The sequence below is a fragment of the Cynocephalus volans genome, chromosome 2 (genome assembly GCF_027409185.1).
Source record: "Cynocephalus volans isolate mCynVol1 chromosome 2, mCynVol1.pri, whole genome shotgun sequence".
Taxonomy (NCBI): Eukaryota; Metazoa; Chordata; class Mammalia; order Dermoptera; family Cynocephalidae; genus Cynocephalus; species Cynocephalus volans.
Window position 1 is genome coordinate 93,520,687 of NC_084461.1, and position 16,306 is coordinate 93,536,992.

The window sequence follows — 16,306 nt, forward strand, 5'->3', positions numbered from 1 at the left end:
AGTACATAACCAAGAGAATTGAATACATACATCCACATCAAAATTTGCACATAAAAGCAAAAAAGTGGGAAAACCCAAATACCCATCATTTGATGAGTGGATAAAAAAAATGTAGTATATCTATACAATGAAATATTATTTAGCCACAAAAAGGAACAAAGTACTAATACATGCTACAGCATGGAAAAAACTTAAAAACATTATGCGAAGTGAAAGAAGCCCTGAGATATCATGTCGGTGTTTATCATCTTGTCTTTTTCTGTGTGTGTATTTATGTATGCATGTATGCATGCATACACACACATACACACACACACACACACACACTTATTTCTTATTAAGAAAAGGGATCCCTCTTTAAAAAATATATAAGGATTAAATAATGAGACCAGGAGAAAGTATAGACAACACATATAACTGACAAATAATTAGTATCCATAAGTGAAAATTTTCACAAATTAATAAGGAAAAGATAAATACCAACAGAGAATAGTGAGAAAAATAATGAGATAACCAGTTCACAGAAGAGGAAGTATCTACATCAGGACACAAAAAATAGGCTCATCCTTTTGTGGAATGTGGAAAGTACCACTTAAGACACTGGTGAAATAACATTTCAGACTAATCAGACTGAGGGAAAAAATAATCCAACAGTATCAAGAGTTGACAAGAGTATACAAAAATGGAAACTCTTTCACAGCTGGAGAGGATGTAAACTGGTACGATAGATTTGAAAAACAATTTGACAATTGCTAGCAAATTTGAAGATGGAATATCCTATGACCCTGCAATTCCACTTCTAATAACATATCCCAGAAAAACTTTCATGAATGATACGAGGGAACTAATACAAGATTGCTTATGGCAGCATTGTTTATAATAGTGAAAAAATTTAAATAGCTTATGTCCATATACTTTACAGGAGAAGAGTTAAATAAATGATGGTGCATTTATTCAATGCTCAGAAAATGAATAAAGTGAAGGTTGATATACCGACATATACCAACATGGACAAATCTCAAATATTTACATTAAGCAGTAAATGCAATGAGCAGTATACATCCAGCTTATAGTACCATGTGCATAAAGCTTAACACATATTTATGATGTAAAACTATAGAGAAATGCATAGAAATTTTAAATACCAAGTTCAGGAGAGTAGTTTCTGTAGAGGAGGATACAAGTGGAGGTGGGTGAAATCAGATGGGGTGCTTCGTAGCTTTCATTGTATAGATTATGTCTTATTTCTTAAATTGTGTGGTAGGTTCATTAGGTACACTGATTTTTATTCATTTATGAATGTCATAAATATTTCTAATTAAATTTTTTAAAGAAAACAAAACATATAAAAGTGGGTTATTGTGGTTTTGATATAAATCTAGGATGAAAAGATTAAAAACCTTCATCCCGCATTGTTTTCTATGATCTATATGAAAATAGTTTTAGAATAGGATGATTGAGAATTAACATTTATTAGTACTTGTCTGCAGTGCAATCTGTAGGCAAGCTGGAAATTTTGTTGTGTTGTTGTAAACATATCTTTTATTATGTCATTGTAAACAAAGCATTATGTTATGATCATTATCCAATAGAATCATGATTTGTACAGTTCTCCCTGGTTTAAAAAATTCTAGTTCACACTCTTCAGTAGATCAAAGACATTTAGGAAAATGCTCCTAAGATTTTGATGTGCCTAGTCAAATTTCAATATTCTAAGAATGAAGAATAGAGAGTAGAAGAACCTGGATGTAATGGGCAGAGGATTTTGAACTGAGCTAGTTAGCTAATATTATTATTAATATGTTATTAATCTGGGAGTTTATCACCCCATGACTTAGAAGAGCAAACTTAGCCAATCTGTACTCAAGGCTTCATCTATCACTTTTGTTTACCAAATTCTCAGATTTTTTTAGAAATACATCCTGTTGGCACACTTAATTTCTCCACTAAAAAATGTGAAATTAATTATTATTTATATTTATCCTTTGAGTACACTTGTTGTGCCTGACATAGTCAAGAACACAAAATATCAATATTCTGACCTCAGAAAACAAAATCTTGTGTGTGTGCAAAAAAATAATAATGAAACACAAGTGAATATTTCTAGTGAAAACATAGGAGAGCTGATCAGCAAGTTCTAGTTAGCTCTTACTAGAGAAGATAGGAGCTTCACAAACCGTGTTTATAGATGGCCACTGGATTTTCTGACTGTCTTAATGAATTTTCAAAAAATAGATTATATTGGTTAAATGACATGAGCCACTGGGGCTCATAGAAATTGCCAAAGAAACATATTCAGCAACTTTTCCACTTACACTTGAAAGTATAAACAATTGCTCTTAGAAATCATGTGCATAATCCCTCTGTGAATCCCTAATTACCTTTTTTTTTTCTGAAAAAATAATGCATGGAACCTAGGCTAACAGATCCTGTACAGTTAGCCTCAGGGTCAGCTCAATGGCAGAACAATGGCAAGGAATCCTTCAGTTCAATCTGTTTATGAAAATTGTGCATTGTGCCTGGAAGAGTTACGTGGTGTGCCAAATCAGGCTGAAAGCACCGTTAGAATTTCTCTGCCAGCAGTTTGCATAAATATTTTTTTCGATTGCCCAGCCTCTTCTTCAGGGATAGAAAGAGACATGTTTACATAACCTATGTTTTTCTGTTCATTCCCAGAACAGATATTTCTTATGTGCAAATCAGCTAAAAAGTATGATCTGCATCACTCGTCTTTTGCTCTACACACACTTAACTCTCCTTTCAGCAAGATGTGGGTGAATCATGTCTAAGCAAAACTGAGACTTTAAGAACTAATTAAAAAAAAAAAAAAAAAACACTAAAAGAACTAAAGGCCTGAGCCTTTTCCAGTCCCATTTCATCAAATTTGCTGACATCTGGCTGAACATATAATTTTTAAATGGGGTACCAAACATATATTTTTTGTCAAAAATTTCTATACCATTCATAAATTTATGTGGGAATATTTTTATTTTAATTTTCTTGGCAGCTCAAAAAAGCATCACTCAAATTTAGTGAGTGAATGTGATCTTTATACCTCATTACTCTTACTCCAATGTAATTATTGTACAATAATGCATAAATGACTCAAATGCTCAATATTTCAAGCAAATGTGACCACTTTGAATCTCACAAAGAACCACCTTATTGGTTGTTGACATTAAGGACTTGTGACAACTCATTAGAAAAAGAAATATACCCCAAAACACATTGCAGAACGAGTGACTCAGGGCACTGATCCACTTGAAATTTCGAACTAGTTTTAATCTTTCCCACAGTATTAACATCACAGATTATTGTTGCTATTTCCATTTTGACCCTTATCATAATGTGTGTCACCAGCCACTTTCCCCCAACTTCACTTTTTTCAACGTAAGCAAATGAAAGTGGAAAACTCAGATAATTATCCAAGTCACTCAAGCCAAAAATTGCTTTTGCATAATATATACACAAATATCAAAATAATGGACACTAGATCTATAATTACAAATCATTTAGCTATTAGAGTCCAGGCTGCTTCACATTGGTCATGTCTCTTATCTTTTTCATTGAAATAATCATTTAATAACTGGAGGGACTTTGCTCTAAATCAATTGATTCATGCCCCAGGTTTCAAGCTAGAGTATACACAAAAAAGTTATTAAATGTTGAGCTCAATGAGACTAGTTGAACTATTAAGTTGATAAACAGATTTTAGCATTAATTATCCCGATAGTCTGCACATAGATACCTGGGCACTCATAGGCAAATTGACACTGTCACTTCACACCTTTTTCCTCCACTTTAAAAAGAGCAACAATTCTTTAAATAAATTGACAGACACAACCACACTCAAAAAGATAATACAGATTCATGTACCAGAAACAGGTTCAGAAGTAGAGGCTGAACCTATGGGCCTATCCACTTTCAAGTAGAGAAACTAGAAGAGGCATCTTTAAGTTGGGAACCTGGCCAGTGAAAGGATGCTGATAGAGCTCTCCATCGCCTGAAGCGACACTTAAATACTGCTGTGAACTTTCTCAGGTTGGAAGAGGAGAGGATTCTCCCTGTCAGGACCTGGGCTGTGCTGCTCCCAGCTCATTGTTGGGGTCTGGTCAGCATCCTAGGGTGGGAAAAGCCACCCCAAAACTGCAGCACATGGAATAATGAGTACAGAGAGGAAGGGAAGGCAGGCAGAAAGGAAGGGTGATCACTCAAGATAAGTTTAGGAAGGATCATTCCAAAGCCCCTAAGAATTAGCATTAAGAAAGGGAGCAACAGAATTAATAGCTGAGAAACTCATTCACTATCAATAAAATAGAAATTTTTTAAAAAATTCAAAAGTATTGTAATAAAAATCTTTGAGTTCCTTATAAAATAGTTTTAGCTTTAAAAAGTGGAAGAGAATGAAACCAAAATAGACATAAATGCTTTAAAAACAAATGAGTAAAAAATAGAACCAATTAGATATCTAAGAAAAAAGTGTATTTATGGAATTTTTTAAGCCTTTTTATTAATACAGAGATTCAATCAATTAAGATGGGACCACGCAATCCACTCAGAATTCAGCAATAAATTGATATGGTCCACGAAATGGGAATGAAAGATAAACTATATTTGAAAAGGTAATAGCTCAGAACTTTCCAGGATTTAAAATGTGAAAAGTATGGATACAAATAGGTTCAACCTAGACACAGCATAGAGAAATTGTAAAATAATAAAGAGAAACATTAACAGCTCAGCGAAGAAAGATAACTTTGAAAGAGAATGAAAATTGACATGGACCTTCCCTAAAAAAGTATTTTATTTAGATGATTAAATATTTCTTTCAATTTTTCAATGCTCGGCATCACTAATCATCAGGAAAATGCAAATCAATACCACACTGAGATATTATCTCACCCCAGCTAGACTGGCTATTATCAAAAAGACAGAGAATAACAAACACTGATGATGATGTGGAAACAGGGGAACCCTTCTGCACTGCTGGTGGGACTGTAAGTTAGTACAGTGTGGAGGTTTCTCAAACAACTTCAGATAGAACTACCATACAATCCTGCAATCCCACTACTGGGTATGCATCCAAAGGTATGGAAATCATCTTGTGAAAGGGAAACCTGCACTCCCATGTTTATCACAGCTCTATTTACAATAGCCAAGAGTTGGAACCAACTTAAATGTCCATCGATGGATGACAGGATAAAGAATATGGTATATTTACACAGTGGAATACTACTCAGATATAAAAAAAAAATATTAAAATTCTGCCATTCACAGCAACATGGATAAGCTTGGAGAAAATCATGTTAAATGAAATAAGCCAGACACAGAAAGAGAAATACCACATGTCCCCACTCATAAGTGGGAGCTAAAAAAGAAAAAAAGAGAAAAAGAGAAATAAACAACAAACACAATAATACGTTGAACTTTCAAAAGTGGCAAACAGAACTGTGGTTACTAAAGCGGGGAAGGGAAAAGGGGAAGGGGAGAGGGGTTAGAGAGAAATTAATTAATGGATATAAAGAATGATTATGTTTGATAATGATTAATATGCTAACTATCCTGAATTAATCATCATATATTGCACAAAATACTGATAGTCAACTCTTTACCCCAGAAATATGTATAATCAATTAATTTAGAATTTAAACGTTTCAAATCTAAAAATTGTCTTTCATTTTTCAGTAAATTTTTGCACACGTCCTACAGACAATTGCACATGTTAATTAAGCCAGTTTTGTTTTGACTTTACAGCCAGTAAACATGGATAAGAACAGCACTGGTGTTTTTATAAAAATAAACATTTTACAATAGCTATAATAATTCAGAGTTGAATAAAGAATGTTAACTCTTTATTAAAGTTAACAATATTTTGAATCTATACCTGAACTATGGTCATTAGAAACCCAAATATAACAGCCTAGGATTCACAGCAGTTGCAGATAAGTTACTGTGATGTAAAATTAATAATATTTTTATTACGTGGAGCCAATGATTTACTAATATAAGCTAAAACATGAACTGTGTTACAGTTACGGCCTAACTGTGTTACAGCTACATATGAGAAAATATTTCCAACCAAAGCCTCAATATTCAGATGTATATAACTTTGGGGGTGGGGCAAATCGCCTCTTTAAATTCAAATGCTTTCTGTTTTAAATTTCGTTTTTTAAAAATTGTGATAGATCTTTCTCGTTCAGCTCTAGAATTTTTAACCATAAGCAAAATGGCAGTGACGGTTGTACAACATTGTAAATGTACTTAATGCTACTGAACTGTACACTTACAAATGGTTAAAATGGCAAATTTTATGTTGTATGTATTGTACCTCAATTTTAAAAATGTTTAACTTTAGGGGAAAAAGTAACTTTATCAATGTTTTGTTTTTAAAAATAAGGAAATCAGTCGTGTCTATTGTATTCAAATAAATGAGTGTTCATCACTACAGATAGAATTTAGGATGAGACGTCGTTTTACAAGTTCCTGGTTCATGACTGTCCCAGATGATATTTTTGGTCATGCCACTTTTCCACAGTCTGCATGACATTCTCCAACAGGAAATTTACCTCAGATCAGTAGGTGTTACCAGTTTTCCTACAGCTCTAGCTTCTCTGCTCCAAGTCAAACCCTGTTATTTCTTTTAACCTTTGAGTTTGAGGCAATTCTGAAAACTTCTCTCACAGCAATTCCTTGTTCCTCCTGGCAACATGCTGTAACTAGGCTTAATCACAGAATTCTAGGGTTGAAGAACCTTGAAAAGCACTATGGCCTCTCCAGCATTGACCACAGCCACTTACAAACCATCCTAACAAACGATATAGGTTGTATTGCCCTTTATCTACAATTTTTTTTTTACTGTGGTAAAATATATAGAACACAAGGATTGCCATTTTAAGCATATTTCAACATATAATTGTGTGGTATTAGTTATGTTCACAATGCTGTGTGACCACCACCTCTATCTATTACCAAAATTTTTCATCATCCTAAACATAAACTCTGTACCCATTAAGCAATAACTTCTCATAATTCTTTTCCCCCAGTTTCTGGTAAGGTTATATTCCATCTTTCAGGAATTTTTTGTGCTCCTCCTAAAAACAACAACTTTGAATCTAAATCAATCAACCTTTGTCTTAAGGCATATCTCCCCTTGCTCTTACTAAAGTGAAATAGGGGAGAAAATTGATCACCTTCTGTACTAACTTTTTATATCTATTTTTTGAGGACCATTACTAAATCAAAATCAGATCCCAGATATCTACTTCAGAGTAAAATAACCCTTATTCCTGGAACTTCCCCACGTAAGGTTAGATTTTCATTCTTTTAATAAAGTTTGTGACTGTTTTTTTTTTTTTTTTTTTTTATTCTCTTCTAAACTTCTTATATTTCCCTTGAGTTATGGAGGGCAGAACACTCAACCAAGGTATTTTATTAATTTTTGCATTTTCTTATATTCTACAACCATGCTACCTTTTTTATGAGAGATTCTTTTATAGACTTATGTACAACTTAAGATTCATTGTGTCTATAAGTTCACCACTACTGTATTTATTATCAATATTTACATTTGCCAGCCATTCCTCTTCTATTGATTATATTCAGCCTGTTCTCCCAGATTTTACCATCAGAAATCATCTTTTTCCCACTGATGCTTATAAATATAACACTGATCTCAAAGAACAAGGTCTTAGTAACATTTATTAATCCCACTAACATGTCAGGATAGATTTTTCAAAAAAGAGAAAACAAAGGAAAGTGGTCATTTATTTTAATATCTTGATTAATTGTAACTTTTAAAAAGAACACACTGCCGGTAATTATCCAAAATGGTGGATACTCTCAATGTGTATTTTTCTATGCATCAACTTGCAACTCAATTTTTTCAATCAGGTTACTAAGTAGAAATGCTTTGAGTATGTATCATATATCTAGATGCTTAATTACAATAGATGTTTCTTTACTTCCCTTAAGAGGAAAAAGCTATGCAGGAGTCAAAACTCTTCACTATGCAGGTAGTGTGAAATGCACCCTATAGTTCCATCAAATTATAGAGAATCAGCCATGTGCATCCAGGAGTAGGAATGGTTTGCTGAGGCATTCAGGCTTAGCAAAGGAGGGCAAAGCATGGTGATCATCTTAACAGTGACAACTTTAATAGGAGAAATCCTTCAAAAATTAGTGTTTTACAGCAGGCACAATCTGCAGCTCCACAACCTACAGCTTATACATAATCTCTGACCTGTTCTGGGCTCCAAACATTCTCAGTGTCAAGCAAGACCAACAAGATTCCTCAGCAATGATGAATACGAGGAAAGGAGGGAACAGGGCACCCATGCCACGGCAAACCTGTTTTGCCCAGTCCCCTGACGTGATGAAATGTGGGACTGTCACAAGACTCAGTGATACTGTTATAATTGGGATGTACAGGGAATAGATGCCAGCTGCAGAAACAGTATGTGCTTTGACAAGGAGTGTGTTGGAAGCAACTGCCAGCCTGTGCCTGCTGCCAACTCCACTCAGCTACAAATAGAAATGATGATGCATCGTGGACCACAGCTCTCGTAGTAGCCTTCACCAGCCACTGCTTCAGGACCAAGCAGGATCTAGAATTCTGGAGTGGTCATGGCAGGCTTAACATTAGTTACACATCACAGAGCAGTACTATTCAAAGGATGTCCACAGTTCACCTGCACTGGCATCAACAGAAAATCTTGTCAAAAATGAAGCTTTATCCCCTACCCCAGACCTATTGAATCAGAGTCTCTGAAAGCAAGGCCCAGGAATCTTCATATTTAAATTTTCCCTATTTCTTACAAACATGTGTTTGAGAGCTAAGGTCAAGCAAGCCAAATAAGAAATGCCAAAAGCACAAACCACAAAACCATGTAAAGTCGGGGGAAATAAGATCATCTTACATTCTTATCATGCTTTGCAATTTACTAACTGCTTTTATATGTAACCTCATTTCTGCACAACTAAATTTTATAGAAAAGACGATACCTTAGAGATCTGAGTTGCCCAAGATTAGAAATATACTTTGTAAAAAAAGGATCAGGAATGGAGCAAAGGTATTTTAATGATATCTAGAGCTCTTTTCACTCTACTGTTCTGACTCATAGCTATAATACTTGTGATGACAAGAATGACAATAAAAAGAATAAAAATGATAGCAGCCCTTCTATGTACCAAACATTGTGTTAAAATTTTACATTCATTACCACATTTAGTCTTCATAACAACACATAAGGTATTATATTTCCAGTTTTACAATTGAGGAAATTAAGGCTCCAGAAAATTAGGTTGTCGAAGAACATAGAGCGAAAAAATACCATAGCCTAAATTCAAACATGTTCTGTCTGACTTTAAAGCATGAGCGCTAATCTCTCTGTTCTACAGCCTCCTTGAAATGACTCACTCATTCTACCTACAAAGTTTCACCTTTGTTCAATAATTAAACCTGGCCTTACTATCTCACAATAAGCAGTATAGTCAGATGATGAAGAAAATAAACTTCCCAATGACTCCTACAGCACCACAGGCCCACATGTTCATTCACCAGCAATGTGTTGGATTCCCATTTGGTGCATACATTGTGCTTTATGATGGGAATACAATGATGAGTTGGATGACGTTGTGGCTCCTGATTTCATGGAATTCACACTGTGTTGTAACTCTAGAGCTATACCTTTCTACACAAAGTCCTACTTCCCCTCACCAAATGCCCATGATCTAAAAATTACCCCATTTCTCCATCTTTGTTCATAAAATATCCTGTTTCTCCTACTCTTTTGGCCTTAGCCTCTCTCTGCTGATGAATTTGAGCAAATCTGATCCCTTCATTGCTAATGGCTCCTACTGGGCTCAGGTGCTACATTTGCAAAGGGCTAACATTGTTGTATCACTCAGGACTTTTTCAGGTACAAAACAGAATAACCAATGTAAATTGGCTTACACTAAGAAAAAGAATTTTTTTAACTTATGAACTGAAAATATCTAGTTTTTTTTTTTAGGTGGATTCAGGCAGTCAAGAAATGTTGTCAGGAGCTATCTGGCTTCTACTTCTCTGTAAGATTTATTTTTTTGTGGATTCTTCCAACATGATAGCAGGATGGCCTCCAGCAACTTAAACTTCAACCTTTTACCCTATTTGTGAATGCAAAGGAAAGAATTTCTCCTTTCTAGAAGTTCTGACTGGAGTTAGAAGCTTGAGTGTCATTGGCTTGGTCTGGGTGACATAAAAATGGACCACGTAACCCAGGCCTAGATCATAGGCCCTTAGGAAAGGAGTTTATCTCCACCCAAACTACCTAGACTGAAAATTGTCAAGAGATGCTTCCCCCAAAACAAAATAGGATGTTAGTATCAGAAATAGATGCTGGGCAGTCTAAAGCAATAGATGTACACTACAGTCACCTAACAGGGACTTTAAGACAATACCCTAATCTAGAGTAGCAATTCAGAAAGAAAGGAAGAAAGAAAAAAGGGAGAGAGAGAGAAAGAGAGAGAGAGAAGAAAAAGGAAAGGAAAAGAAAGAAACCCACTACTAAAAGGGAAAGGATGGAGGGAAGAGGAAAGGAGCAGGGAGAGCAATGGAGTAATTACTTTGTTTCCTTAAAATATCATCAAGTAGAATGCTATTATTTCATTTACGCAAAAGGATAGCCCCTCCAAATGAAAAAAACAGGTATTGGGTGGCCCTAATAGAGTGTATCTCAGGAGATGGATCAAATTGACCTCAACAGAAGGGTCCTGTAGTGGCTCTTTGATTAAGAACATGATTATAATTCTAATTTGGGACAGAGGAGAAGAGTTAAATTCCGTCAAATGCTGAGATACTGTGAAAACAGCAGCCTTTAGGTTCTTTCAGGCAAAGTGCTCCTGTTATTTTTTTCTTTCTATTTCTATTTCCTTGTTGGCAGCATTTTGTTTTGGCATGGCTCAGATATTTACTCTGTCTCTCACTAACGGTGGAACCTTGGAAATGTTATTTAACCTCTTTGCAAAATAGATAGTAAGATAGTGCTATCTCCTAAAGTTGTGAGAATTAAATGAACTAATTTAAGTAGAACACTTAGGATAGTGGCTGCCACATAACAGGTATTGTAACTATTATAATTATATAAAAAGCATCCTTTTTTTTTTTTTTTTTTTTTTTTGTCTTTTTCGTGACCGGTACTCAGCCAGTGAGTGCACCAGCCATTCCTATACAGGATCCGAACCCGCGGCAGGAGCGTCGCCGCGCTCCCAGCGCCGCACTCTCCCGAGTGCGCCACGGGCTCGGCCCTATAAAAAGCATCCTTGGTGATACATAGCAAACAACTTGAGATTAGACCTATTTGGGGCGACCATTGAGTTATGTCAATAATTAGATTTTTCCTTGAATTACAATTATTCAAATACTTTTATTAATACTTCTATGTGGTAAGAACTCAAAGTCAGCAACAGCATTAATTTCTGTTTTTCCCTCACAGAAACTAGCATTCTGTTAAATGCTATCATTCTGTAAACTAACTGTTAATTGACAGTTTAAAGGGTTTTTTTAATTCAGTTTTTATTGTTGAAGGAATGACTAAAGAAATGAATAAAAACAGATGGACTAATGAACCCATCTCTTCTTCCACCCTCACCTTCTCAAATTGTCTTTCCTTCCAGTTCCTCTCTTTCGTGAAGAAAAATACCAACTAATATAAAAACATTCCCCCTCACTGCAATAAATAGATTTCCAAAGGTTATTCCTGGAAAGAGTAAAGCCTTACTCCCAAGAAAAAAAATAATTGGTGGAATTTCATGAACAAGGACAGGAAGAAAAAGGAAATATTTTGGATCAGTGAACATTTCCAGCTGCCCTGAAATCGGCCAGCATGATTTACCTTTTCACATCAGCAAACTTAGAGACCACATTTATTGCTTTTTGATCTTCACAGCAAACTTTAAGCAAGACTAGATGCTTGTGAGTACTTGTCTCCCCTCAAATCCCACCACATAGGCTGATATCTATTGTACACGTGCTTAGGGGCAGCTCTTGTCTCTATCAGACAGCTCTCCACACTTATCTCCAAAAGTACACGAACAGGAATGAAAACCACCAGTTCTCTAGAAAAACATCTGAGGCACACTGTGAGTGCTGACAAGCTGCAGAATGGCCACAGACGGCCACCCAAGGACAACCATACAACTGCATAGACTTCTACAGAGAGCAATATGTGCTGGAAAGTGTAGCCAAGGTCTACATCTACACTCCCACACTGGAATCGCACAACTTGTGCTGCTGCCAGAGGGCTTCCTGAGGAGGGAGGAGATGGAGCAGGTGTCCATTTCCAAAAAGTCTCTCCTCTTCTATGACAAGGAGATTAAGACCTAGCTCCATGTATGAACAGCTATCTAAATCTCTCTTGTCCACTTAGAACACAGCACTGCAGCAAAATCTTTCCTCCTTGTCTCCATGATTTTCTACCTATTAGCATTTTTATGCCCTCTGTGCTTAACAGGTTAATGGAGCTTTCATCCCTTGTAATTCTACGAGAAATACATTGTTATCCGTAATAAATTCTGCCAAAATGCACATTCCAGCCAGCGTTCTTAGTAATCATTCCCTTAATGGAGTTTACTGGAGCATTGATCACAAGCTCATGCCTTGGAAACCTGACCCTCTGGAAGGGTCAGGCCCTGTCTATGGAGTCACAACGGGACTTTATTCTCATAAAATGAATGCAGACATTAAGAATGTTATCAATCATTTAAATATATGTTTGCATGATCAAAATTCATATATTTTAAAATATATATTATAATTAATAATCAGATACCTCATCACAAATGTTAAGTATTACTTTTCTGTGTCATCAAATATCTTTTCAATATTTTTTTTATCATTCATAGACAGTATAAGTAAATCTTTTTCTCTGTTTTATTGCTTCTGTTGCTGTCACTCAAGCAGTTAATGGTCCCAAACTATCTCTATTGTAACATTTTGTTCCCTTTAGCTTTTTCTTTAATTCATGTTTTTTTTAAAGTCCATTTATAGATTACGTTTACAGTCTACCTAGGATGTTTACCTTTTATCCATTCTTTATTTGTCTTGATTAGATAAGTGAAATATATCATGACCTTTTGTTCAAGTTTTTCTGTATTATCTCCTGTTGAATTATTTAAAATATTAAGAAAACTTAAAAATAATTATATATCCAATAATAAAAAAAAATTAAAGCACTATTATTTTAACTCACTTTATAGTTAAAAAAAAAAGTAAAAACTAATCAAGGTCTTTTCTGTTTAATATTCATTTTATATAATGACCGCTTAAAGGCTATGGGAAACCTGAAAGTACATTTTCTAACATTTCTAACTATCTGAATAGAGTCAGATGGATAATGTTTAATCTCACATTTTTTTATGAGGGTTACAAATCACTTCACACCAAGATGTAATTTTAGGTTCAAAATCCAGCTCTGGAATTTATTTTTAACAAATCCTTCACTCCTAACAGCCACAACTTCTATAGATACGTGCAACAAAATTGATATGCCAAAAAGCAAGACAACATTTTTTATCTTTTAGAATTTCAGGGCATTCCTTAGATATTTCATTAATACTGTTAGATTTATCCCAGGAAATAAAATGCAAAATAATGATGCACATAATTTGCTTTTGAAGTACTGATGTGAATTACAAAAGATTCCCATGTTAATTTGAGCATGCTTGTTCAGCACTTTATATGCCAGTGCAGTCTTCCCTGAGTTCATTACATTGTTGCATAGGTTTTGAAAACATTACTAATGTTACACAAGTCAACCCTTGTGCAATAGTGATGAGAACTTTAGAAAAAAAAGTCCTAAAATGAATTGCTCCATTGGGCATGGTATACGTATTATGTCACATCAATTAAGTCATTTCTGAAACAAGAGGCATTTGTTTAAACTAAAATAGGTGTTATTCTTAATTGGCACTGTGAGTTCTGAACTTGAATCTGACAGTGAGCAACTTCTTATGAAAGCTAAAAGTATAGAAACATTTTCATCCATCAAAAGACAATCTGTGCCCAGTACACTTATGGGGAGCCTCTTATAGAGATTAGGGTGCTTTAGAGGAGGACTACTTCAAATTCCAATTTACACCTTAAGCCATCGCTTTTAGGTTCAGTTCTGTTTTTGATGCAAGTATCCTCTTTCTTTGAGAAAATTTTTTAAAAACTAACAATATTATCACAGCAATATAAACTATTCATATCTTTTAAAAATAAAACGGATGAAAAAGGTATAACATGGCCTCAGTGTTGTTATACTTAATTTACTTTTCTCTTTTTACTTTTTAAGTTTCTAGTAATGTAAATATTAGAATTTACAAGTTAAAAATACAGGAAAGAAATCAGAACAATAAGTTAATGGGTAACAACTATTGCAATATAAAATAAAATAAGGGTTCTGACATCCAATTAATAGTGCCTAGCAAAAAGGAAACTATCATCCAAAACACACTCAAATTTGGTGGTTCTTATAATAAAATATAGCAACAATAACACTTCATTATTTTGGATGACATCTATAGTTTGGTAGCACTATGAGCACGTCAATTTCCTAAATACATTAAACTCAATTTAAAGCAAAAAATAAACAAACAAAAAAATCACCAAACACCAACAGTTTAATGTAAACTACTATATTTTGTTCCTTTTTCTGTTAAAATTGTTACATTTAAAGAAACTGTTTCAAAGGATAATATATCATTTATACAATGACTTTTACTACAATTTTCAGTTCTAACTTTATAGTGTTAAACTAGTATTTGAGATTTGAAATTTGATTTATAAAGAAACTATTGTGTATTTCAGCTAAACGTATTTTATACAAGTTCATGACTGAAATACAAAAAGAGAAAAAAGAATTAGAAATAGCTCTAAGTGAAATTTTATCATTAAATTCTTCCTTCAAGTATCTGTCACCTAGTTAGACAAGTTCACATAGTAAACTTGGAAATAACCAGTCTCTGGTGCTTCCTGCCCTTCACTTAACCCCTTCTGGCAAACATACCAATTATCATAATGGCAGAGCCTTCTAAGTACTCTAACTTTGGTCTCTCAGCCTTTCCTGACTTTGCCTTCTGCTCTGTTTATAAATCTGCATGGGGTCACTTATATCATTTTTGCCACTTACTGTGTGCCACTTAAAAGCTGTTAATTTTTTTTGTCAGTTTCCTCATTTATAAAATAGGAATGATAATAGTACCATCTCCACTATTGTGAGGACTAAATGAGTTGATACAATGGCTGGTATATGTAAATGCTCGATGGATAGCAGCTACTATTATTTCTACCTATTCTGTGGGTTCCTAGATAAATTTTTGAATAAGCAAAAATTCTCTTAAATATATCCAACTCTCCTACTTTTTGTCTTTTTTCCCAGTTCTATGCCTTACCCTCCATGCTACACACCCCACCAGGGTTGGCAGTGCTCTCTGTTCCACACAGTCAGAGATGCAGCTTGGAAATGAAGGGGAGCTGATGGAATTTGGGGTAGGCATCAAAACGTTTGACACAGTCTGCCCTTCTGAGCACCAAGCAGTGTGCTCCCTTCTTTCCACACATGGGTTCCATTTACACCCTCCTCGAGGGAGAAAGCCAAAGCCCATCCGCTCAGCATCCTCTCCAAAGTCCATTATCTGTGAGGGATGCAGAATCGTGTCTAAATCACTTCCAAATGTCCATTCATCTGCCCTACACTCACGCAGGGCACAGTGATGGAGCAGTAGCCACAGTAAAAGTTCTATTGGAAATAGGATGCTAGAGACACAGAACCCATTGGCCTGAATCAATGCTGAAACTCCGCTGGGCAGACGTGATGAGGTCTTTCAGTGTTAGGTATGGGGATATTCCTTGATTAGGCCCTGATTCCACACCTTGGGAAGATCTCCCTGGCTCAGTCCTCTAAGAGAGTTTTTCCTTCTTAGTATCCTCTTTGGTTGCAGCTGAAGTGGTCATTAGCATAATCACCACAGGGCTGCAGATTTCTCAATCACCGAGAAGAATGCAATTCCAAGACTGTTTTAAATCTTGAGCAATCACAGGCCTTTAGTCCAGGTTCACGAATTCTTTAGCAGTATGATTTTATCCACCTCCCCACCCCCAAAAAACGGACAGGTTTCTTTGATGAAATGCCTACAGTTCATTTCAAGACATGATCTCATATTTCTTGCTTTCTTTTTCTTTTTTTTTTTTTTAATCTTTCTCAACAATACCGCTACCACCTCCCTCCACCACATGTGCACACACAAACACATACACACACCCCTATTTCACTTCTTTTTTTTTTTTTTT